The sequence below is a fragment of the Tenrec ecaudatus genome, chromosome 4, assembly GCF_050624435.1.
Source record: "Tenrec ecaudatus isolate mTenEca1 chromosome 4, mTenEca1.hap1, whole genome shotgun sequence".
NCBI classification, from domain to species: domain Eukaryota; kingdom Metazoa; phylum Chordata; class Mammalia; order Afrosoricida; family Tenrecidae; genus Tenrec; species Tenrec ecaudatus.
In genome coordinates, this window is record NC_134533.1 from 35,040,087 (window position 1) to 35,067,660 (window position 27,574).

Below are 27,574 nucleotides of genomic sequence, written 5' to 3' on the forward strand. Positions count from 1 at the left end.
ACAAATCTGGCTAGACCAGAGGATGTACTCTGGTACAGCTAGGAACTGAAAACACAGGGAATCCAGGACAGATGACCCCTTCAGGACCAGTGGTAAGAGTGGCGATACCGGGAGGGTGGAGGGAGGGAACGGTGGAAAGGGGGAACCAACTATAAGGATCTACATATAACCTCCTCCCTGGGGGATAGACAACAAAAAAGTGGGTGAAGGGAGACATCGGACAGTGTAAGATATGAAAAAATAATAATTTATAAATTATCAAGGGTTCATGAGGGAGAGGGAGTGGGGAGGAAGGGGAAAAATGAGGAGCTGATGTCAAGGGCTTAAGTGGAGAGCAAAAATATTGAGAATGAGGGCAACGAATGTACAAATGTCCTTTACACAACTGATGTATGTATGGATTGGGAAAACAATTGTATGAGCCCCCAATAAAATGATTTAAAAATAAATAAATAAAACATTAAAAAAAAGAAACTGGAGTTACAAAACCACACGGAAGAAGAGTCTTGGCATTTCTCAAGCTGAAAGAAAAAGTCAAGCCTTGCGTTTCAGAACTGAAGAATTCTATGGGAAAATACTGAACAAAGCAGGAAACATGAAAAGAGGAAAAGGAATATAGAGTCGTTGAACCAAAAAGAATGTGTTGATGTTTAATCACTTCAGAAGATAGCACATAATCAAGAACCAATGGTACTGAAGGACAAAGTTCCAGCTGTCCTGGAGGCACTGGTGAAAAGCAGGCTCTACCAACTCTCTGAAAAATGTTTCAAGAAATTGCTGTTGTACTGGAAGCACTTACCATTTATGTCAAGAATTTGGAAATTACCTGTTCAACCACTTGGATCTGTGCCCATAGCAAAGAAAGGGGGTACAACAGAATGCAAACCTTACCAAACAGGGCCATGATGCCACACAGGTAAAAGTTGGCTTAAGATGATTCAGAAATGTTTGCAGTAATACACAGACAGGGAACTGTCAGAAGTTCAAGCTGGATTAAGAAGAAAATATGCAGCAAGAGATAGCACAGCTCGCAGATTGCTTTGGCTGAAAGCAGTGAACACCTCAAGATGTTTACCTGTGTCTGCGTATGCAAAGAACTGGGCGGATCATGACAAGTTACACCATTACCAAGAGTGGGAATTACAGAACACTCAATTGTGCTCATGCAAAATGTACACATAGACCGAGAGGTAGTTGCTTAAACAAAGTAAGTAGATACTTCGTGGCTTATAATCAGAAAAGATGTGTGTCAGCATAGTATCGTTGCATCCTCTTTAAATCTGTATTCTGAACACAAAATATGAGAAGCAGAAATACATGAAGAAGAGTGAGGAATTAGGATTAGAAGCCAACTCATTAATATCTGGTATAGTAACTCATTAATAAGGGTGTGTCATCCACCCTTACTTGCTGAAAGCAAAGAAAACTTGAAGCACTTTCCGGTGAAGATCCAAGACCACAACCTCCAGCATGCTACCCCTCCATATTAAAAAATGCAGCCTCCCGAATGGGCCGATGGACATCAAGATAGGCAACGGAGAGATGTGAGTTGTCAAGGATATCATTGTGCTTGGGGTCCCAACAGAAACCCAGGGAAAGAACAGTCAGGAAGTAAAATGTATACCACATTGGACAAATCTGCTACAAAAAATCTGTGAAGGGTTGAAATGCAAGGATGTCATTTGGAAGAATAAAGTGCACCTGACCCGAGACATGGTATTTTCAATTGCCTCATATACAGGCAAAGGCTAGGTATTGAATAAGAAAGTCTGAAGAAGAATCATTGGCTTTGAATCATGGTATCGGTAAGGAATACTGAATGGACCACGGACCACCACGCACAAAAATAAACCTGTCTTGCAAAAAGGATAGCCAGTATGCTTCTTGGAAGGGAGGCGAGTGAAGGTTCATCTTCTTTAGACATGTTATGAGGAGGGAGCACTCCCCAGAGAAGAAAATCATGCTTGGTAAAGTAGAGCATCATCGAAAAGGAAGACGATATTCAATTAAATGGATTGGCACAGTGGTTGCAACAACGGATTTAAACATGGCAACTATCATGAAGGTGGATCAGGACCAGCAGTGTTCTCTTCTGTTATACATGGGCAACTAAGAGTTGGAACTGACTCAACAGCACCTAACAACAACTACCAACTGAGTATTTTCAAATCTAATTCCAAATGGAATTTGGAGCTCATGACATCTTTCTAATTTAAAGCCCAAAGGATTCATGTCCTGGAAGAATGGTGCACTATGCTGGGTTGCTTAGAGGAACAAATCCAAGGACACTCATATATCTGTAAGAGAGAGCTTTATATCAAGAAGTAATTATGCATCCATAAATCATCCCAGCCCAGTCCAGATCAAGTCCATAAGCCTAGTTTATAAATCCTTCTTCAGACTCACACAGCCACAAGCAATGATGCAAAATTCAGGAAGATCACAGGCCTGTGAGTGAAAGTCTTATGGATCAAATGGCAGTGGAAGCATCACGGGGCTCTGGAAGTTCTCCAGCAGGTCTCTGAGTAGCTTGTCAGCAGGAGGGTGAAAGTAGAGGGGGCAGGAGAGGACCCTCCTTATAAGGAGGTCATGCCCACAGGGAGGCACCATCAGGCTGTGGCCTGATTTAACAAACTAGACTCCACCCCTATACTTTCATATCTTCAAGTTGACTAGAAATCATGTAACGACCATGATTTGGAAAATGGTAGGGTGAGTATTCGGGGGAAAGGATGAGACAAGGGCATGAGTGAAGGCTCATTAAAAACTTCCTTTCAGGTTCCATTTCTCCCCCTTGCCATCGAAACACTATTTTTCTAAGACTGTAGTTCTCCAAGTACAGCAGACCACTCATGTGCCCTTCAGACCTACTATCTGAGAGCTAGGGACATGATTTCCAAGTGGGTTTCTTGGGATTTCAGCTTCTGTCCTCCCTCTAGCGCCTGAGATGAGAGGTAGTGCTACACACTCGTAACTCTTAAGTACATGTTGTTACATAAAAAGAGACAATTCAACATACTCAGAGAAGAGAGATAAAGCAAAGCCCCCAAATATAACAGAACTAGAGAAGACAAGCCTACCGATTTGCTTCCAATGATGACAAGTTTAAAAATCCCCTAAAGCAAACCAGATTTGTTAGCCAGACAGAGACTGATAAAACTCCTGAGACTGTTGTTTTTGGTCACCTTTAAGGTCTGGAACTAAACTCAACTTCAAGGCTCAATTTTTAGACAAACAATCAGCAAATCTATAAGGGGATCAATAAAATGAGTGAGCTACACATAACAATAGTCAAGTATTTGGGATCAAGAGGGCAGCATATTTCCAAGGACAAAGTTCCCAAGGGTTAGGGAAGGAAGAGGCATGGAGACAGGAGACATGGGAGGTGACCCCATACAGGCATGATGTTACCCCTAGAGGAATGCAGTGAATGAGATGAAACAGAAGTGCATGGATCACTGAATGTAAAATTGACAATATGCTCTAGGAACCTTCACTGAATTCACAAGGAAAGTTAAATAAAATGAAAAATACTACAAAGCAATTCTACTGTGCATAAAGTTGCCCTGAATTGAAATCATTGTACAGCAGCTAGTAACCACAGCAAGAGTGGAACCACTTTGATTCAAAGAAGCATTTACTGCCCCGTCTCCTTGCAGGACTTCCTAAGACATGGGAGGAAGATCACACCCAAGGAAGCTGGGTTCCCTGTGCCAACGCAACCTTACAAAAAGCTTTCTCCCGCTGGTCAACTGACTGGTCTCAGAGTTGCTGAAAGCTCCAGGCCCTTGGTTCTAAGTAAGATGATTTATTTTCATTATAGCTACATCAAGGAAAAATTCTATGTCTAAGTTATATGAGCATGACTAGTCCTCAGTGATGTAATCTGAAAGAACTTAAGGTTTCTGTGTGAATGGTTAGAGCTAATGAACACCTGATATTTGTGATTAGAGATCAGCCTTCTAGATTAAAAAAAAAAAGGTTTCCTGTTCTAATCCAGCTTCTTTTGCTACATTTCTTTCTAATGATATATTTCAGCTTGCTTCAGGATGAAAAAAAAATCTTCATTTAACAGACGGCTTCTATTATTCCCACCTCTCCCCGTTTCCCTCAAGTGCATCTTGAGATATAGCATTTCTGTCTGAAGAGCTAAATCTCATCCCTGGCACTGCTTAGATGTTTCTGCAGTTAGTATTTCCAAGCGAGGCCAGACCCAAGGGCTTGCAGACTGGCACTTTACACATACATAATTAAACACATAAAACCTTGAATTAAGAGCCTGTGCTTAGAAACAACACCCACTCAATGTGCTTGACATGGGCTGGAAGCCATTGACTCCTAGTCAGCTGGCCTTTCGGACACCAGAGCGTTCTTCAATTTTCAGATTAGAAAAATACACACACCAGTTAGAACACAGCATGGCTTACGAATGAAGTTTATCCAGGAAAGTGTTGCTAAGATGAACAGAGAAAGCTGGAATGGTTAGGAACAGGAAGGTACACACACAAAAAACACATCCTGGTCCGTACTGACATAAGATGTCAGGAATACTTGCTTTATTAGCCAACTTCCTGCTAGATTTAAAGATCTAAAAACTCCAAACTCACTGCCATCAAGTTGATTGCGACTCTAGAATGGAGCAGAACTGCCCCTGTGCGTTTCCGAGGCTGTAACTCTTTAGCAGGATGGTAAGCCTTGTTGTTCTCCTGCAGAGAAGCTGGTGGTTTTGAACTGGTAACCACTGTATCACCAGTGCTCCTTAAAGGTTAAAGATTCCTTCCCCAAAACCAACTAAGAAAATTGTAGAGTGAACGCATATAGGGTGGCACTGAATACTTCCCCTAAAAGGTCAAAAACTCCATTTTTATCTTCCTCCTCTTCTCTGCATGGCCACTGTTCTCAAACAGAAATATCAAAAACCAACCAATGGAGCTTTGTCACAGGCCACATGCTGTCCTCAGTCCCACAGCCGTGTGCTCACAGCCTGCCAGTGTTGTCTAAAATGTCCAGGTTAGAAACCTCGAAGATAAGGCTTTGGTACGATGACAACTACAATGACAACAAAAGCTCACACCAAACCCACTGCCCTTAAGTCCGCTATGACTCACAGTGCCCCACAGAGGGATTCTGAAAGTCTAACTCTCTCCAGGTGCACATGGCTTTTTCCTTCTCACTGGGAATGAGTGGCGGGCTCACAGTGCTGTTGTGGTCAGCAGCTGTGTCTGCAGCATTTATTCTGCCCTGTGCTCCTCCAACTGCTGCCAGGCTCCGTCAGTCCAGTCCTAGAGGAGGACAGTTAGACGCCCATCTCCTGGGGTTTGGTTTCTGAGCGAAACACCTGCCTGCCTTCCAGGTCTGAAAAAATTACCCAGCAGTCTCAAAACATAGTACACAAGGACCACGAACTAAATTCCAGTAACTCTCATTCTCACTGATGTCAAACACATTGCTGACTATCTGGATAGAGGCCTGACCTGCTTGGGTGTTACAAAAGGGTGGAGACAGGTAGAGGAAATGGCTATGAAAGTGAACATAAATTCTCCTCTAAACCACCTCTCTCATGGCCATCGGAGTCTCATATCTCTATCCCCCTTTCTTCCCCCGCCCCACCCCAACTTTGTTAGTAGTCCATCATCGGAGCACTCCCTCAGTTACCCACTTAATGATCCAGGTATCCATTCAGTGAAGTTGCAATGACATTTACTACTGTGATTATTAGTATTTCTATTATTAAAAAAAATCTGTACAAACTACATCACCATGTTGAAAGGGGTCTTCACTGAGTGGTAAGGATACAGTGTGAGGCAGCTGGCAAATGGTGGGGCAAAGCAGTTTACCTTCACGTCAGCCCTGCTCCAAAAACATGCTCTGACCACCACGCAAGCACACGCAGGGATGAGTGTGTAGTTAGATGATGTCATATCAACTTGAATTTTATGAAAGTGTAAAGCTGGCATTCAACCTGTCAATCAGGTCACAGCCTTTCTTGAGGGTGTGGACTTCTTTTAAGGTGGAAACTTACTCTCTGCCCCTCTGCCTTCCTGTTGACCTCTAAAGGTGACCGCAGGAGGGCTGCCCCATTTTGAGAGCTAACAGCACCCCGCCATGTTCCCACTGACCTTGGATCCATAGGACTTTTTATACCACCTGTGATCTTCCTGCTTCTTGGCTCACCATTCCATGTCACCAGCCTACTGTTGTTACATGAGTCTGAAGAGGTATTTATGGATTAACATTGGACTTTAGATAGATTGAGCTAGGATTGTTTTAAAATATTTTTATTGACATATCTTACTCTTACCAATATATCCTTTCCCTCCCATACAGTTCTGATGTTCAATCCCATCAGTTGGGCTATACATTCATCAATGCTATCAACTCCACTCCACTCCCCGCCACCCAGCTTTCTCCAACCCCCCTTCACTTTCTATACCCTCGGGGAACCTTTACTCTTGTCACTGTCTTTGAGGAGTCATCTATCTTGACTACCAGGAACTGAGTAATATTAAATGTAAAAATGAACATATGCAAGTCTAACTTGACCAATGAGGTATATCACATATGGACTATAACAATAAAGGGGGAAATCTTAAAGAACAGGGATATAGTTATGTGTTGATCAGTGCCAACCCACACTCTGGGTTTATCCTCCATTCCATGAGACCCTTCTAAGAGGCCAATGTCCTGCTGGTGGACTTTGGGTCTCCACTACATCCAGTGTCCTTCAAATCAATTTGGTTAAGTGTTTTCTGAACTTCTAATACCTCTTCCCATTGACACCTAATGATCACACAGTCTGGCGTGCTTCTTCCATGTGGGATTTTGTTTCTTCCCTGCTAGATGGCCACTTGTTTAACTCCAAGCCTTTAAGAGCTCAGAAGCTATAACTTTTGATAGCCAAGTAAAATTAGCTTTCTTTGCCACATTTGCTTATGCACCCATTTTGTCTTGGGGGATTGGATCAGGGAAGTGGGCATCCTACAGTGCCACATTATTAGAACAAACCATTCCTGTACAGTGGTAAGAATAGAAATAGAGCCCAAATTCCATCGGCTTCCTTGATGCGTTTATATATATAAATATATTAAAATATACATACATATTCATATATGTGCACATATACTATATATAATATATGCATATATACCATATATACTTGATTATAAGCCTACCTGAAGCACCTAATTTTACCACAAAAACTGCATGAAAAATGTGCTGAAAAACTTGGCTTGTACATGAGTATATACAGTATATATTTTATTTGTTTTTTTCCTCCTAACTCACTTATTATGCTTGCCTGCCATTCACTTCTCAGTAATTCTTCACAGAACAATTCAATTGATAAAAAATGCCTAAAAAAGCTACATCCTCCTTGCGGTCCACTTCAAAACACTTACTATTCCCCTGTGCCTGTCATCGTTGGCTCCTGGCTCACCTCCTCCACCCCTAATTGTCCACTCCCATCCCTGCCAGGAACTGTCGGTCCAACTGCTGTCTCTGTAAGACAGCCCATCCTACATTTATTGTATAGATTGACACCAATAAACAAAATAATAAAATTAATATAAAAATAGGAAAAAAACACAAAATTGTTTTCATTGCTACTTCCTAACTGTAATTTTTCTACTTTTATGAATAGTAATATAAATATCTGATATGCAGGATATTATTTTCATTGTTACAAATTGAACATAATTAAAGTATAGTGATTAACCACAAAAGCAATATGTAATTATAGATTGTGAAATATTTATTTCTAATGACAAATAAATGAAATTTTGTCTTGAAGCATGGTGTAGCATGCTTAACAGTCTCCACACTGGGTACTCATATGTGGGCGTATCTGCATGTGGGCGGACCCACTTGGAGACAGGTAAAGGAGGGGTATCTCAGTTCCTAAGACCATGGGAAATATGTGTTTTCTGATAGTCTTAGGTGACCCCTGGGAAAGGGTCATTTGACCCTACAAGGGGTCGCGACCCACAGGTTGAGAACCACTGCTCTATCGTTTCTAGCAATCCGATTGTAGTCTTTAGGGTTCTCAATATATAAAACCATGCCATCCACAAATAATTTCACTTCTTCCTTACCCAAACATGCATCTTTGATGTCCTGTTGCCTTATATTATTAGCTATTTCACTTATATTATTAGCTATTTCACTTCTTTCCCCAAATGTAAACTTTTTATATCATTCTGTTGCCTTATATTATTAGCTGAGACCTCGAAGACCACAATGAAAAGAAGTTGGGAAAAGGGGCATCCTTTTCATGTCCCCTTGTTCAGTGGGAATGTTTTTTTTTCCTCCATTAATTATAATGCTAGCTGTTGGTTTTTTGTATTCAGATTTTATATATTAAGGTGATTTCCTTCTAATCCCACCTTCTTGTATGTCTTAAATAGGAATGGGTATTGAATGTTGTCAAATGCTGTAAATGCATCTAGTGATATCATATGGTTCTTGTTAATTAGATGGATAATGTTGATGGGTTTTGGAATGTTGAACCATCCCTGCGTTGCTGGTATGAATCCCACTTGGTCATGATGGATTTTTTATATATACTTTTGTATTTGATTGAAGAATTTTTGCATCTGTGTTTATTAGAGATATTGGCCTGCAATTCTCTATTCTTGTGTGATCCTTGCTGAACTTTGGTATCGGTGTTATGCTAGCTTCACAGACCGTTAGGGAATTTACCATCCTTTTCTATCTTCTTCCCTGAATACTTAGCAGAATTCTCCTGGGAACCCATCTGGGCAAGGGCTTTTTATAGTTGCACATTCCTTAATAGGCTTATCTATCTCTTCTCTGGCATGGGTCTATTCGGGTTCTTGAGGTCCACATGAGATAAATTGGGGGTTGTTTTTTCCAGGTGGTCATGTCCTCCACGGTGTTGAATTTGTTGGAGTAGTCTTTCAAGATACTGTATAATTAGTCTTTTAACTTCATTGGGGTCCACTGAAATTTCCCCCTTTTTATCCCTCATTCTAGATTTTGACATCTGCTCCTTACTATCTATTGTTAGGTTTGCTAGTGGTTTGTCAATTCTGTGATACTTTCAGAGAACCAGCTTTTAATGAGTTCATTTTTTTCCCCTTTTGGTTGTTTTTTGTTTTTCCATTCATTTATCTATTTTGATAATTTATTTTCTTTTGCTATTAGATGGATTATTCTATTCACTGTGTTCCAACTGCTGAAGATTTTGTGATAGGGTATCAACCCTAAGTCTCTCTTCCTTCTTGATATGTGTATTTATTGCTGTCAAGCATACTCTGATCACTGCCTTTGTTGTATCCCTAGGTCTTGGTATGACATACATGGGGTACCAAAAAAACAGGAATGTACTGGGTGGGGCAGAGTTTTTGTAGTACACATTATTCCCACAAGGCGACCATCATGCAACTCACTCTGAGTTAGTGCACCCAGTGGTGTTATCTGGGAAGATTCTCTCTGGTCACAGTGAATTTTTTCAAAAAAGCAGTTTCATTCGAACTTCATTTTTTGCGAAGGCCAAATTAAGAGAACACGGTGTAGCTATGAAATTTAGTTTCCTGCTCAGGTAAAAATGCCACAGAAACTGTTGTGATATTAAATACAGCTTACAAGTACAGGGCTATGGGAAAATAAATCAAGTGTCTGAGTGGTTTTCTCATTTCAAAAAAGGAGAAATGTTGATTGCTGACAAACCTTGTTCTAGATGTCTGTCAACTTCCTGAACAGATGAACATGTTGACTTGTAGTGCATTTGGTGTTTGTTCCACCAGGTCAAACTGTTAATCAAGCTATTTAGAAGTTCTGAAAAGATTACATAACAGTGTGTAACTCAAAAAAAGGGTTTGATTTGCGGCACACAGGAGTCCCATGCACCTGACTCACCTGACCTTGCTCTGTGTGACTTTTTGTTTCCACGAATGAAGAAGAACATGAAAGGACAGCAATTTGACAACGTAGAAGAGGGGGGGAAATCCCCCCAAAACAAGGGAGGTATTGCCAGGCATCCAAACAGATGAGTTTGAAAAATGTTTCCAAGAATGGAATTACAGATTTCACAAATGTGTTAAGTGTAATGGAGAGTACTTTGAAGGCGATAAGGTTGTTTTGTAAAAAAATTTAAATACAAAAAATATATAACTTTGAAAAAACATTTTTTGGTGAACCCCCTTCCTAGAAACTTTCTAATTTTGTGTCTAATTTGCCCACCAGCCTAGTTCTTTTTCAGAAGTATGTTGTTTAGCTTCCAAGTATTTGCCCTTGTTTTCTTTTTGTCTTTCATTTCTAGCTTTATGATGTGGTAGTCAGAGAAGAAGGTCTGAATGACCACTATGTTTGAATTTACTCAAGCTTAACTTGTGCCCCAGCATGTGGTCTATTTTCAAATACGTGTCATATGCACTTGAAAAGAATGTGCATATATTGGCATTTGGGTTGAAAGCTCTGAATATATCTATCAGGTTGAGTTGCCTGATTGTAGCCTTAAGTTCTGTAGCCTTGTTGCTTAGCTTCTTTCCCATTGATCTCCCTTTCTTGGAAAGTAGTGTATTGAAGTCTCCTACTATGATTTATCTTTCAATCATTTTGAGGATTTGATTGATGAACTTTGTGGGTCTCTCACAGAGTGCATATATGTTTATTATGCTCATGGGCTCTAGGTCTATGGCTCCTTAAGCATTATATAGTACCCAATATTTATCTCATGTCCTACACCTTGAGATTGACTTAGAGATTAGAATTTCAACTCCTGCTTTCTTCAGACTGCCATTTGCATGGTACATTTTTCACTATCCTTTAACCTTCAACCTGTGTTTGTCTGTGAGCTTGAGAATCCATCTCTTTCAGACAGCAGATTGGTTGGTGTTGTTTCCTGTTTTCCTGTCTGCTAGTCTTTGTTTTTTAATTGCTTAATTCAGACCATTGATGTTCAAAGTAATTACATCCATCTGTGAGTTCTTTGCTGCCATCTTGGACCTTTTGTGATAATTATTTTCCGTCCTCCCTCCTTAGCGTGTGTTGGGTATGTGTGCAGGATTCATACTTGCCTTCTCTCTTCCATTGGGTCAAAGACTTAGGTGTTTCTACCAGTGCCATGACTTCTTGATAGTGTTGCACTATGCAGTAGATGTTGTTGGAAAGTAATCTTTCTAGTGCTGGTTTTCTTTTTACATATTCTACTTAGTCTAGAAAATTCTAACACACCTCCCCGCCCCCCCCCCCTTCTATTTTGATGGAGAGTTTGGCAGGGTAGAGGATCCTTGGGCAATAATTATTCTCCTTCAACTCTCTGAAGATGTTACTCCATACTCCCTTCTTCATGGTTTCTGCTGATAAATCTGAGCATATTCTCATCTGATAACCCTTCTAGAGGGTGCAATTTTTTTCTCTAGCTGCCCTTATGATTTTCTTCTTATTCTCAAAGTTTGATAATTTGATTATTATATGCCTTGATGTAATCTTCCTTGGATTCAGACTCCTTGTTGTCCCCTCTGCTTCCTGAGTGATTATCAGAAGCTCTTTTATTATATTGGGGGAAGTTTTCTTCCAGGAATTCCCTTGCTATTTTGGCTGTTGATTTTTTTGTTACATGTTGTTCTGGTATCCCAATTATTTGAATATTATTTTCCTTCATAGCATCATGCATTGTTCTTAGGTTTTCTTCAGCTTCTAAAATTATCTTGTCTTTCACGTTTGTTGAATTCTGCTTGGTTATCGTCCAGGTTGCTGATATGGTTCTCTGCTTCTTCCAGCTTGTTGGTGATATCTTCTACCATCTTCTTTGTTTCTGCTGGTTAATCCTTTAACTCTTGTAGTTACTTTTGGTATGTGGACTCTATCCTATTATTTCATTCTTTTTCGGTATTGGTTCCCTCATATTCTGTATGACTCTAAGCAGCATACTTAAGATTTCATCCTGAAGTGGTTTAAAGTCTGCTTCTATTTATGTCGCTAGGTTCAGGTCCTTCTCCAACACTGTTTTGTTTCTATTTCTTTCTTTTAAATTTAATTCATTTTATTGAGGGCTCATACAACTATTATCACAATCTATATATACATCCATTGTGTTGAGCACATTTATATATTTGTTGTCCTCATCAGTCTCAAAACATTTGCTTTGCACTTTAGCCCTTGGCATCAGCTCATTTTTCCCTCCCTCCCTGTTCTTCCTCCCTCATGAGCCCTTGATAATTTATAACTTATTATTTTACCATATCTTACACTGCCCGACATCTCCCTTCACCCACTTTTCTGTTGTCCATCACCCAGGGAGGAGGTTATATGTAGATCCTTGTAATTGGTTCACCCTTTATACCCCACCTTCCCTCCACCCTCCTGGTATCACCACTCCTACCACTGGTCCTGAGGGATCATCTGTCCAGGATTCCCTGTGTTTCCAGTTTTCTGTACCAGTGTATATCCTCTGTTCTAGCCAGGTTTCTGAGATAGAATTGGGATCATGATAGTGGGGGTGGGGGGGCGAGGAAGCATTTAAGAACTAGAAGAAAGTTGTGTATTTCATTCATGTTACATTGCACCCTGACTGACTCATCTCCTCCCTGCAATCCCTCTGCAAAAAGATGTCCAGTTGGCTACAGATGGGTCTTGGGTCCCCACCCCAAACTCCCCCTCATGCACGATGGTATGAATTTTTTGTTCTTTGGTGCTTGATGCCTGATCCCTTCAACACCTTGTGATCACACAAGGTGTGCTTCTTTCATGTGGGCTTTGTTGCTTCTCAGCTAGATGGCCGCTTGTTTACCTTCAAGCCTTTAAGACCACAGGCGCTATATCTTTTGATAGCCAGGCACCATCAGCTTTCTTCACCACACTTGTTTATGCACACATTTGTCTTCAGTGATCATGTCGGGAAGGTGAGCATCGTGGAATGTCAGTTTAAGAGAACAAAGTGTTCTTCTAATGAGGGAGTACTTGAGTGGAGGCCCAATGTCCATCTGTTACCTTAATACTAAACCTATAAATATATGCACATAGATCTATTTCCTCAGCATATGAAAATATATTTACATACGTACATAGCTGTATTTAGGCCTCTAGATATGCCCTCTGCCTCTTAGTTCTTTCCTCTATTTCCTTTTACTTCACTCTTCTTCCACTATCATGCTTAGCCGTCATTTGGGTTTGGGGCTTCAGTAATTCCTCTGTTACACTGCCCTTGATCACTCCCTACCAGGCCTCCCACCCGCTACTTGCCACAGGTTTTGAATCACTTGTTGTTCCCTTGTCCCTGGGTTGGTTAACACCACTTCCTTTCCCCCACTTTTCCCTCCCCCATGTCTCCCCAGAACCATCGGTCCCGTTGCTTTCTTCTTCACATTGTTTATCCCACCTATCTTATCTATATAGACCTGTAGAGATAATATACACGTAAAAACAAGACATTGACAAAGTGACACAAAAAAACCCCAAAATGACAGCAACATGAAAAAAAAGCCAACGACACAAAAAAGTCAAGGGGAAAAAAAGCATGTAAGTAGTTCAAGGTCTGTTTGTTGACCTTTAGGAGTGTTTTTCAGTTGGGTCTGATGGGGTGCCAAGCCCTGGCCCCAAAGTCTGTTTTTGATACTCCCTTGGGACTTCCTTGTTCTGCTCTCCTTGCTGTTCTTTTGCATGCCCTTTAGTGCTTTGCCTTGGTGTGGTACGGTCAGCTCAGGCACAAATCTCACACTGTGTCTCCAGTGTTGTCCCCTATAGGGCTATGGGTCAATGGGGGTTCTCTTGCTTTCTTATAGTGGCTGCTGTAGTAGGCTGTTGTCTGTGTGTCATTTTGTTGGAACTTCACGCCATTTTCCCAGGACATCAGGCTGGCAGGTGTAGTAGGGGAGCTCAGGGAGCAGCTGGCAGACATGGTAATTGATTTGTAGATTTAGGAGCCTAAGAGTAGGTAATCAGATGCAGGATGTAACCAGGGGACATGGGGGGCTTGGTAAGTGGCTAGTGGGCACAGTATGTGGCCAGCAGGCTCGGGAGTCCAGAAAGGGGCCATCGGAAGCAGGAGGCAGACAGTGGACACTGCAGGCCTGGGAAGTCTTGCAGGCCTGGGACATGGCCAGTGGGCATGTGGGGGCCCAGGACCCAGCATACAGAGGCAGGAAGAAGCCGGTGGGGTCAGGGAGCCCGAGAAGAGGATAGTAGGCATGCGTGGCTGGGGAAGCAGCCTGCATCTATGGGGAATGGCTGGTGGGTATGAGAGTCCCAGAGGAGCTGATGGATAAGGCGATCTGTAGAAGCAGCACATGAAATGGAGGCTTTGGTGTGGGGGGGAGGGGTTCCTCCAGGAAGTGGGTAGTTGCTGCAGGGAGTTGCTAGCAGGCTTGAGGAACCCAGGAAATGGCCACCAGTAATGATCAGGTTCCAGCAACTGGGGGGCGGGGAGCAGATGCAGAATCCCCAGCGGGTAGCTGCTGGCTATGCTCTGGGGTCTGGCAACTGTGGGTTGGATGAGGGAGTGGCAGTGGAGAGCCTGGGAACCCAAGGAGCAGCTGCAGCACGCAGGCTCCAGTAACTACTGGGGGAGGACAGGGATCAGCTGAAGATCTCCTGGGGAAGCTGCTCTTAGTGCTTGGGCTCCAGTGACTATGGGGAAGGGGGAGGCCTTTGGCATTCCAAAGACTGCAGAGGAACCTGGCACATCTAGTCCTGAAAGCGGGCCCTGCCTGTGGTGCTTGGGGCCCAGTGACTGCAGGGAAGGTGGGAGCGGCTGCAGAGCGGCCGAGAAGTGGCACCATGGCACTCAGGCTCAGGATTGAAGGGAAGGAGGAGGGAGCATGTGCACCAAGCCCAGAAAGTAGCCCTATGATATTTTCTTGATATTTAATAGTTACTGTTAGATGCCATTGAGTTACTTCTGACCCATAGCAAACCAACTGCATTGGCCTTCGCCATCCTTACAATGTTTCCTGTGTCTGAGCCCTTTGTTGCAGCCACTGTGTCAATCCATCTCATTAAGGGCCTTCCTCTTGGTCACTGCCTCTCCCACTTTACCAAGCATGGTGTACTTCTCTAGGGACTGGTCTTCCCTGACAATAATGTCCAAAGTATGCAAGATGAAGGCCTCTACGGAACACTATGGTTGTACTTCTTTCACAACAGATGGGCTTGTCCTTTTAGCAGCCCATGGCACATTTAATATTCTTCTGCAGCAGCACTATTCAAATACATCAATTTTTCTTTGGTCTTCCTTATTCAATGCCTACCTTTCACATGCAGATGAGGCGAATGAAATTACCCTGGCTTGGGTTAGGTGCATCTAAGTCCTCAAAGTAACATCCTGGCTTTTTAATACTCTAAAAGGGTCTTGGGCAGCAGGTTTGGCCAATGGAATGTGTCTTTGGCTCTCTTGGCTGACGTTTCCATGAGCACTGATTGTGGATCAATGACATTTATCACAATGTTACCTACCGGTCCAGTTGTGAGGATTTGGGCCTTCCTAACATCGAGCTGTAAGCCATAGTGAAGGCTGCAGTCCTTGACCTTCATCGGCAAGTGCTTCAGGTCTTCTTCACTTTCAGCAAGCAGTGTTGTTTCATCTCTATAACCCAGGTTGTTAATAAGATTTCCTTCAATCCTGATACCACATTTTTCTTCATACAATCCAGCTTCTCTGATGATTTGCTCAGCATAGAAATTGAATAAGTATGGTGAGAGGATATATAATTGCTTCTTTCGTACACATAGATGAGTGTCACTAGATTTGTTTCTCTAGACAACCCAGCCTAACACACTAAGCCTCTGAAAAATAGGATTGGACTACAGGGAAGCAAGGCAGTAGGGCAGAAAGCACTCAGGATGGGAAGTCAGTCGGAACTGTCTTTCAGAACTGACCAGATGAGACTTTAGACAAGCCACTTAAATCTCCCAGGACTTCAGGCTCCTTAGCTATAAAAGCATGAGAGGCCCAAATCAGATTCTTTCTACTTCTAAAGTGGTACACCTGTATTAATTTAAGATTCTTGGAACAATATTCCTCTCCAATCACATTTGTTGCCAAACAAGAGGGTGATTCATGGAACAAGAAATGTAATTTATCTGTTATAATAGGGTTCAGAATAATCCTTTTCTTTTCAAAATGTTTCTCTATCAAGTATTACCCTCTCTCCTGTGTTTAACCACCAGGCTTTTTTAGAAGGTCACATCATCCTTGTCAGCCCGTCTCTTCCACTGAAGATTCCATTAGGAGGCAACTCGGAATCACTGCCCCAGTCCACCTCACCACCAAATTCTCAGCAGCATTTACCACTACAGTGCCCCCTCATCTTTCAGTGACTATGCACTTCTCTGGTTCTCAGCTGCATCCCTGTAACCTTGGTCTCTCCAAGAAAACCTTATGGAAGAAGTCCTCTACACCAGTCTCTCAACCTTAGCACCAATGATATTTTCGGGAGCCCTGGTGGTGTAGTGGTTATGAGTTTGGCTGCAATCCGCATGGGCGGCTATTGGAAGCCACCAGCAGCTCTGGGAGAGGAAAACTGGACTCTCTACTGCAGTGCACAGAGCCAGTCTCGGAGACCCACAGGGATCGCTATGAGTCAGCACTGCCTTGATGTCCGTGAGCTTATTCTCGGGTGCAGGTAGGCTTAGAAAGAGAACTGTCCTGTGGACGTTCCTATAGCGTGTTTAGCAGCTTCTCCGGCTTCTATGAACTGGACACCAACGGCATGCTGTAGCCCCACATTATGACAACCAAAGTGGCACCAGATGTTGTCAAGTGTCCACCAGGGTCAAAACCACCATCTGTTCTGAAACATTACTCTCCACCCTGGTCTTTAGCAGTTTCATCCCACTGAGAGTTAGCACAAGCCCAGGGAGCACAGTGGGCTGAGAATCTCAAAGCCAGCAGTTTGAACCCACCAGCAGCTCCAAAGGAGAGAGATGAAGTTTTCTGCTCTCATAAAGATTTACTGCCTCAGAAACTCACGGTCTCATAGGGTTGCAATGAGTCAAAACGGACTCATGGGCAGAAAGTAGGAAGAGACAGCTCCTCAACCCAGACTCTCCCACCAGTGTCAGTTCTGCTGGGCAGATACATCTTTCTCCCCAAACACTTTTCTAAAATGATACAGGAGCAGACCATCAAGTCTCAATGGAATCTTCCTTCTCGTTATCATTTCTACCTTTCATCTTCTTTTTCACGACAAAGCCACAACCAAAAATTGCAGGTGGCAGGTTTCCTCCTGATTGTACCTTTTGAAACTAATTAGTGTTTGTGTCTTCCTGTTCACCCAAGTCACTAGGTGTCTACCTTCTTGTTAGCAATTTACTTTCATTTAAAAGGTAAATGGCTTCCTGTCTTAGGTGCCCCACGTATTAGGCACTATTCCCAGTACTTTACACCCACGACTTTAATTAACTGTCACAATGATAGGACGAGATGATCATCATTATTTTATCTATTTTACAGACGAAGACACTAACATAGAGAAGTAATAAACTGTCCACAATGTGATACTACAACTCAGGCTATCACTCTGGCCCCCAACTCTGGAGCAGGACTTTATTTTCCCCACGTGATAATAGGTTTCTTGACTTAATCGCTTGGTGAGACACTAGGACACCTTAGTCTAGGGTCTTGCACATAATGGTGGGAAATGAATATGTGCTGAATTGGCTGTCAAAAGCAGGCTTTAATCTGCCCTTCGTGCCACAATCTACTGGAACAAGAAATGCTCCCCCGCCTATCTAGATGAAACTCCCTGCATGAAATCCATCCCTACTCCTCCCCAGTACATCTTCATAGCCATTCTTTCTGTGAATGTAGATGTTTCTGTAGGGTGTTTAGGAGCATCACCGGCTTCTAGGGAATAGATACCAATAGCATGTTGTCTCCCCACAATGTGACAAGCAAAAGTGGCACCAATGTTGTTAAGGGTCCAAGAATACATATCCACTGCTGATCGTTCACAATCCTGGGGCCATTAGATCCATTCTTTCAAACCGGTTAGTTCTATCTTTCCCTCCCCATGTAGAAAAGAAATATACACAGCCATGTCTCCAGGCAGGAAACATACCTAATTATTGTAGTAGTAGAGGCTGTGGACCAGGTTTCCCAGAGGCTTTGTACTTGAAAGCAGCTAATAAACACTTGAATTGAATCTGCTAATCAGCTGTGAAGTGGATCACAGCTGGGCACCCCCAGTCACTTTAGAGTGACTAATCAGAGCAGACCTTGGTGGGAGGCAGGAGATCTAACCACAGTGGTGGAAGCATCATCACCAAGCATCTTATCCTCCCAGGGCTGCTGGTTCCTGCAGTCAGTTGCTACAACTTTATTTCCATGACAACTTAATGTGTAACCCAGTGCCACGACACTGAACTGAATGTACCGGAGAACGGTTCACCAGGGACGCTGGGCTCTCTCTGAATCGATACTATTGCTTGCTTTCAAGATGCTCCCCTCTCTGCTTGACCCCAGACGGCAATAAAGAAGGCAATCACAAACTTCTGAACATCACTTTTCCTAAGCAAACAAACTGTCTCCATGACCTCCTACAGGGGTGAAAGAATCAGAATGGGTTCCCAGAGACAGCCAGGACCTACAGCAACTGTGCAGAGGGAGAGTTTCAACTGCATCTTGTTTTGTTCCCACCTCAGCCTGCAGGAATGGGAAGATGGAACGTGACACCAGGTTTTAGGGAGCACCTAGACAGAATCATGCTGCCTAAAAGGCTGTAAGAATTGGATATACAAAGAAAGCCCATTTTGTTTAAAGATTAAAGAAACTTTAAACCATTCAAATTCCCTCTCCCAAGCCAAAAATCTGCCCTGCAAAACCAGTTCTCTGAATATGGCAGAAACCAGAAAACCCAAACCGCCACACACCTCCAGCAGTACTCAGGGAGCGAGCACTGAGACAGAGGCCTGGTGCTTTCTGAGTTTCTTTGCTGCAGGGGCTCATGGTGAGACACACGGAGGGATGGAGAAAGCATTGGTTCTGCTAGCCCTGTGGAAAAGCAGAAAGGTTAGTTGCTTCACTGGTAAAATGGGGGCAATAGGACTAATGTAGATATCACTGTGAAATTTACTCAACACACACATGGAAAGAAGTTGGTCCTCTCTGGCCCCTTAAGACCATGCTCTGCCAGTCAGGGGTAGCGGTCACTGTGAACATTGATGGGGTGGTCAGTTTTCACGGGTGAAGCACCCTCAACAAGCTTTCATGGGAGAAAAAGGCAGAATCAATACTATTCCTTGAAAAATACAGCATACATTCTTGGGAATACAGACCCTAATCTCTTAACAAGCTCAGAAAGGAGTTCTCAGGCTTTGAAGTGCCAGGCTTTTCCTATCAGTTTCAGCAAATGGCCAGACTGCCAAGGAGCAAGGGCTGCCTTTTCTAGTATGTGACGCTGTGACTGGGCTCCATCTCAGCTACAGCCTGCTTCAATGACAAGGGAGCAACGCAGCCAGGAGAGCAGGAAGGGCTGGGCTCCACTTTTCTCCTCAGCACCTACAGATGGTCGCTGGGGAGAGTCACTGGTTCACTCTCGACATCTGCACCCCTGCTTCCCTCAGAGCTACAGTTTATTAACTAACTACGATGGTCAAAACACTTCTGGAGTGACCCCAAACCCTGACACCAAACCGTTGTTCTCCCTCACTTCTCATCTCCAGCAGGTGGGCTCAGGCCATCTGTGCTCTTTTCCCCACACTCAAAATATGTCATATTCAATGTGAAGTCCCGCCACCGAACACCTATGCTCTGCACCGTGCACAATCCCCCATCCCATGTGAAATATGTAAACGTTAGTTTCCTACAACTATGACTGAGTCTACAGAGCTGTCACAGAAAGCCAATGTGTTTGCATCATTAGCCCCGTGCCCTGGGACAGGTAAATCACTACAGATGTTTCTTCATCAGTAAAAATATTCATTATAATGTCTAACTAATCACGTTGAGTTAGGAATTGGGGGATACTACAGGTTGTGAAAGTAAACAAAACAATTGAACAAGGGGTCAGTGATCAGCTGGATCAGTGGGTGAAATGGAATTCCTTTTAGCAGCAGGTAAAAAACAAAACCAAATGCACCGCCATCGAGTCGATATCAGCTCACAGTGACCCTGTATGACAGGGTAGAACTGCCCTTGTGGGTTTCTGAGACTGTAACTCTTTATGGGAGTAGAAAGCTCTTTCGCCCAACGAGGTGCTGGGGGATTCAGACTGCTGATCTCCAGGTTTTCAGCCCAACCCAGCTCCTAGCAGCAGGGAAGACTGATGAATGTTACCTCTTAGCTAACTGCTGTCAATAAAAAAATAGAGTCACTCTAACTTTAAGCTGACACACACATACAGACCCGCTGTAGACTGGGGGTTGTGTTCTGGGGGTTTTGCCTTAAGACTGTCAAAGAAAACATCTTTGCCTCCAGTCAGCCTGAAATTTCTTAAGTGCACGAGAGTGTGAACAAACAGGAAGGGAAGGAGGCCCCTCAATAAAAGTCTGGGTGGTTTCATCACTATTATCACAGTAAAGTTTATATCTCAGTACTCAAGCTCTTCAATTAAATGTCAAATGCAATCCTGCACCAGCTACGAGCAGCGTGGCTGCCTATGGGGGAAGTCTGGCAGCGCCAGTCTCCTCTCAGTGTCAGCTCAGAAGTCAGCCCTTCAAGCCTCCTGGCAGAGGCGCGGCGAGCTGGATGAGGGAGAGCAGGACACTGTGCTAATTGTATTAAGCCATTCAGAGCTCAATCATTTTGCTTTCTAACAATCCTCCAGCCCACCAGAGAGCCTAGTGCAGTTCAACAATGCCCAGTCTCCACGGCAGGAGCCCTGGGCGGCCTGCCGGTCACACCCTCAGCTGTAGTTCCGGTTCACCAATTGCCCCACAGGGGAAGATGTGAGAGTCTGCTCCCACGAAGAGCACCGCCTTAAAGGCCCTTTGGGGCCGTCCAAGTCTGCCCTGTAAGGGTCGCTACGAGTTGAAATGGGCTCAGTGGCAGTGGGTGTGAGTTCTGGTTAGTGTCCATTGGTCCAGTGGCTCAAAGAGGCTCTCTGGGGTCCTGACAGAAAGAACAGTGAATGGGTAAAGCTGCAGGAGGAAAGGTAAAAGCAGAGAGGGAGGAAGACTCGGCAGAGTTACTTTAAAGTGGGGTTATAGCTCCTAATGTGTCTCTTAAATGTGAGCCATAATTTCGTTACTCTGGTTAATTTGGCACCAGGCAGTTTTGCTAACTAGAGAGGTTGCTCCATAACAGTAACTGTAATTGCTTCTCTGCACTGATTTCGTGTTTCTATTGGGAATATACGGACATAGCTGCACAGTCCCTTGGCGGATAGACATGCCTTGACTTGAATGGGCAACAGGGCTATGCTGAGGAGTTACTTTGTAGCCAGGCATGGCTCACCAGGGCAGTCAGCCAGCCAGGTAGAATGCAAAGGTCACAATTTTGGGGACTGAAAAAAAAATTATCTGAATATCATTCTCACTCAAAGAGCTATTAATGACCCTTTAAAACCTGCAATCTCTTTATATATCACTAATCCTGGGAAGGGTTAATTGATCAAAATACAGAGGCTAGTTATTTATAATCATGTAACTTACTTTTCAAAGACTCAGAAAGCATCTGAACCCGGGGGGGGGGAGGGTTATCCTGGCCCTTTAGGGGGAAGCAGGCCACTTTCGGCATCAGGAGGAAAGGAGCAGCACCTACTATTTTTGGAATGGCAGGCACTGCGCTAAGCTTTTACATGGTTGGTTTCATGAAGTCTTCCTAACCCCTCATGAAGTATGTGCTGTTATCCATTATCCGGCCACTCACACACACACACACACTCACGGAACAGAAGAGTTACACACACAGTTTGTCTGAGGTGATGGCACTAGCCCTGCTGGAGTGGATCTGTCAGGGTGCAGATTCCAGAGCCTGTGTTTTTAACTGTCAGAGCCTGACATCTGGTCTCTGGCCTTCATCTCTGATCACAGGAGGAAGGGAAGCGTGAGACTGCTGACACTTTAAGGGAAGGACCATAAAAAAGGTAATTCAACCATTTACATGTTTCCCTCCTCTCTCCCCCCCTCCCTGCTTCCCCGCCACCCTTCCTCACTTTTGTAACAGCTGTATTGAAGGGTTCCGGTACTAAGTGATGCACCCTTTTAAAGTGTACACTTTAATCCATATTCGGAGCTGGGCAACCATCAACACGATTTGTGAACATTTTCATCTCTCCCTAAATTCTCCTTATCTTTAGCATCTCCCATCAGCCTCTACACCCCAGTCCCAGGCAACCACTTACCTCCTGCCTCTATAAACCTGCCTATTCTAGCCGTTTTACATTCTCTCCTATGTGCTTTCTTTCACTGAGCCCTCTAATGAGCCCGGAGACAGACACACAGTGCCACCGACACTGCCCTGCTCTGGTGTTCAGTGGGCGGCTGCCTTCCCACCAATGGTGTATGCAGCCATCAGGAGGGGGCCTGCGTAACTGTGGGTGTGCACCATAAATTACTGTTGTTGCAGTATAAGGTGACACACCTTAGAAACGAGATGTTGAATACATTTGTCTCTTTTTACTGGGAGATAAGCCTAATTTCTATACTTCAAGTGTGCATTATTCAGAAATTGACTTTCCTGGTGGTGTCATGGTTATGAGTTGGGGTGCTAACCGGAAGGTTAACAGTTTGTAACTACTAGCCACTCCACAGGAGAAAGAGGTTCCACTCCCATAGAGCTGGGGGGGGGGGTGTCTCAGAAACCCACAGAAGTTTTTCTACCCTGTCCGACAGGGTCACTCTGATTGAGAACTGACTCAATGACAGTGAACTTGGTTTTGTTTTCTCCCAGTGATTCCATGTTAAGACAAATACTGCATTTTCACAGGATCGAAATTGTGTGTGCCTGCCAAGTAATCTAGAAAGCAGTGCAGGCTCCAGAGAGACACTGAGGCCCCACCAAGTCCACATTCCCAAATCCAGAGGAATAGGTGTGCCCACATAATTTCGGCCCAGAATTGCTGTGCAAGTTTTTAAACACACGTGTCTTAATTTCTCTCAGGCTTACTGCAGGGTCCTGTGTGCTCACTTTGGCAGCACATATACTAAGATGACATGAAACAGAGAAATCAGCATGGTCCCTGGGCAAGGATGACGCATAAATCTGTGAAACATAAATCTGTGAAACATGTCATATATATATATATATTTGTTTTTCAAGGTAACCTGGTGGCACATAGATAGGATTTCTACTCCTGTTAAAAGTTACAGTCTCTGAAACTCACAGGGGCAGTTCTGCCCTGTCCTATAGCATTGCTGAGTCAGCTTCGACTTGACGGCAGTGAGTGAGCGAGCAAGTATTGGCATAGTGGGTAACACATTGGCTGCTAACCACAAGGTCAACAGTTTGAACCCACAAGCTGCTCCTTGGGAGAAAGATGAGGCATTCTGCTCCTCTCAGCAACGCACATGGGAAGTTCAACTCAGTCCTTCAAGGTGGCTATGAGTTCGAATCAACTCCATGGCAGTGGTTGTTCTTTGTTGGTTTTTAAGTAGAAGCTCTATCTTTGACCTTTATTAGAAGTGCCACACTTTCTCATGAACCATCTATGAGGGTTCCAATTTCTTCACATCCAAAGCCAGTATCACTTTCTAGAGCAAACTGGAGACCAGCAGTCCCGCAAACTGTCAGTCTGGCACTGCTCATCCTGGCTGTGTGACTGGGCACAAGCACCTTTAACCTTCTTGCTACCTCGGCTTTCTCAACTGTAGACTGGGGGTTAAAGTAGATGTTCTCATATGTCCCACTACTATTTACTCAGTCCCACTATGGGAGATCCTATGACCAACGGAGCAGCTGACCTTGTGAAACAGGTAGTTTAAGGCTGGCTGTACCACTATGTATCTGCTTTTACATTGTTTCTACAGTGGCCCAACAACCTCAGGCTATAACTGTAATTTCTGCACTGAACCAAAACGAACACTGCTAACAGAATCTGTTTATGCAATTAGGAAGAAAACAGAAACATCTTTCCAGGTAAAAAAATTTCCATGGGAGTTAATAGCAGATTAGCCTTACCAATCAGGGAACCAACTTTAATAAGGTGGAGCTCAATGATAGAGTGGGTTAAATGTTTTAAATTTGTGCATTTATATAAATGATAAATAAAAAAGCAGGGCTAAAATCTATATATATTCACTTTTAAAATGGCTAACTTGTTATATTTTTCACTTCATTTTTTTACAACTACATAGCCTGCTACCATTAAGTCAATTTGATTCATAATGGTCCTATATAAGGTCCCCAAGGATCTGAATCTTTACCCAAACAGCATCTTTCTCCTTGGCAGTGCTTGGTGTGTTTGAACTATCAACTTTGTGGCGAGCAGCCCAACCTTCAAGCCACAGCATCACGAGGGGTCCTTAACTACATATCTAGAAGGCCAATTTTCAATCTGAAAGGCAAGGCAAACGCATCATGGGTGTCCCTCAGGATATAGTCCACAACCATGGGCATCAGAACCACCCAGGTGCACACTTTAAAAGCCGATCACAAAAACATTAAATTACATACTCTGGGTGCAGACTTAAAAGACTGCATTACGAAAAAAGTATCCAAGGCATAGAAGCCCTGCAGGCAATGTGTGTGTTTTCTTCCCTTCTTTTTACTTTACCCTTCTCTGTTTCCCACTCTTCTAGAGAATGTGTATTACTTTCAGAACGGTGCTTAGAGGGGGAAGAAGGAATTGTTTCATATTGGCAGAAGCACAGGGGGCTGTGAAGGAGAACAAGAGCAGCATTCTCCTTTCTGCTCTTTATGGAAGAGGAAAAGGAGCCACATTTACTGCCGGGTAGTCACCATGCCTGAGAGGCGGGACTGCGCCTCACAGGGGCAGGAGCCTTTCCTGTTGGCAGCCTCCTGAATGCCCACCTGGTGAAGACCTTGTCTTTGCGCTTCACTTAGCCAGGGCTGGGCCGCAAGGGCTACTGTTGGGTGCCATTGAGTTGTCTCTTAGAGACTCTATTTACTTGGCTGGAACGGTGACAGGCCTTTCTCCCATTCAAGCCACTCCGGGAAATCAAACAACTCTCTTAGTGAGCATCTGAGGTAGCTCTGAACCGTGGCACCACCAGGGCTCCTTGAGCCTCAGTGCCAGTAGTCCACATATAGTACCTAGCCAAGAAGGGCATGTGTCCCCTGTGCTGGGAGCTGTGATACCTCTTTTGCCAGATCCCCAATTTCCCACTACAAAAGGCCATTCTGGACTCCTGGGGTGATAGATGATGGTACCGACCTCTGACGGCAGGAACCTATGAAAAGGGAAATATGAGAGAGGTGCAAGGAGAAAATCCCACTGTAGGGATGTGTCAGGGTGTACACATGGCAACTCACCCAGAGAGGTAACAACAGGGAGGGTGTGAAGAGCATGGGCTATAGCATAAAGCCAATCTGAAGTTAAGCTACTTAATCCCTCTACATCTTGGTTTACTCAACCAAAGGCTAGGGCAAATAATACTTATTTCCATAGGTCGTTGTGAAATAACTATACAATGCCTCCCTATTACTTACAATGTGTCAGACACTATGATAATAAGGGATTGGGAGATAAAATAAACACAATTCATACCCTCCAATTCACAACTTCTTTCTTTAAACAGACAGTACTGAAATAGGTAGATAATTCTAATAATTCCCTGGCCTAAGGAACACTGTATGTTTCTTGATAACTTGATAACCATAGTATTTCAATTCTTTGCTTCAGACTGGTGAATAAGCATGGCACCAACGAATGCTTCTGTCCTGGAACCTACAATTATGAGAGGAGAGTGACAGACTGGGCTGGGTGGTTCTACGGCAATGGTATCAGCCCCTCAAAATGCCTGGAACGGTGTTGTGTAGTTACACAATCAATGTGCAGGCTGAGTAAAACAAGAAAACCACTCTCAAATCGGCTGAACTGACTTCAGATCGCTAGCCAATTCTTTGGTTTCACAGTTTGGTCAGAATATCTTTGGGGATTGGAGAAAGCAAGAAAGGGGCAGGGGCATCGGGGGCGGGGCCCTGGTATTTTTCAGGCCATTTGGGTATGAACAAATCCATGCTTAATCCTACCCCACTCAGACAGAATAATATGCATCATTTTGCCCAAGTTTCCAAAAGCTTCTTTTTTTGAGAATGACTTCTGATACGATTAGTATGAAACTGAGGCAGAGAACTGTGTTTTTAACCGCATTTCCATCAAGCACATCAGTTATAGGAAAAAATGAACAGCGATCTTAAAGGGGCAGAAAAGCAATCAATACACAATGGACAAAGTGGCTGTTATTAACTGCATAATGAGAGGTGAGTTTCATTGAACTTAGCATGTTATGCTTCTGGTAGAATGCTTTGAGGGACCAGACAGGAGGAAGGGAGGGAAGGGAATCGATGTGTCTCCCCCTGGCTAACCTAAGGAAGATAACTGCCTCATCATTACAAAAGAAATTGGGCAAGATAAAGACCTCAGTCTACTTTAAACTTCCTAAAATTCCAGGTACATGTGTATGCACACATGCACACATACATACCTTTTAACTTTCCTAAAGGCTAGCAGAGGTATATGAAATCTAGGGATCCCAACTATGTGGACAGCCCCCCCTTTTCCCCACAGAATTCACTTCAGAGGACAGCACTGAAGCTACAGCTCAGGAAGTGGGTCATGTCTGATCAGAGCACACAGGAGCAAATGAAGGGAGAGGAAGAGAGAGTGGAGCATATCCTGGCCCACCAAACCCTGAGGACGATATTCCCGCTCAGAGCAGCCCATAGCACAGAGAGGAGCATAGAGCTAGCCACACTACGAGACACAACATCCCTCATGACACATAATGCTATGGAGGACAACACTGGAGACACAGTGCGGGAACTGCGCCTGATCTGACCCCACCACTCTTAGGCAAAACACTAAGGGTGTGCAACAGAACAGTAAGGGGAACAGAGCAATGAAGTCCCCAGAGAATACCAAAAATAGACTTTGGTGCCAGGGCATAGCATCCCATCAGACTCAACTGGAAAACATTTCTAAAAATCAACAAACAGACCTTGAACTATTTACAGGCTTTTCTTTTTTGTTGTTCTTGGGGTTTTTTGTTGTTGTCTTGCTTTCTTTTGTTGCTTTGTTTTGCTGTCTTGTTTTTTTGTGCATATTATTATCTCTGCAGGTGTATCTAGATAAGATAGGCGGGGTACACAATCTGGAGGAGAAAACTATGGGATTGATGGTTCCGGGGGGACATGAGAGAGAGGGGGAGGCAGGGGAAAGGACATGTGTATTAACAGATCCAGGGACAAGGGAACAACAAGTGATCCAAAATTGATGGCAAGGAGGGTATAGGAGACCTGGTAGGGCTTGATCAAGGGCAATGTAACCAAGAGGAATTACTGAAACCCAAATGAAGGCTGAACATGATAGTGGGACAAGAGGAAAGTAAAATAGAGGAAAGAACTATGAGGCAAAGAACATTTATAGAGGCCTAAATATAGGCATGTACATATGTAAATATATTTTTATATGATAATGGGGAAATAGATCTATGTGAATATATGTACAGGTTTAGTATTAAGGTAGCAGATGGAAATTGAGCCTCCACTCAATAC

General features: G+C 43.6%; 1 protein-coding gene and 1 non-coding gene across 9 annotated transcripts in view; one reads left to right on the forward strand and one right to left on the reverse strand.

Moving 5' to 3' along the window:
- The window catches only part of TRIM44 (tripartite motif containing 44), a 159,874-nt gene that overhangs the window by 98,218 nt on the left and 34,082 nt on the right, over positions 1 to 27,574 (reverse strand). The window lies entirely within an intron of this gene.
- Positions 23,019 to 23,123, forward strand: LOC142447530 (U6 spliceosomal RNA). Its single transcript, XR_012784224.1, has one exon. It is a non-coding gene; the product is annotated as a U6 spliceosomal RNA (small nuclear RNA).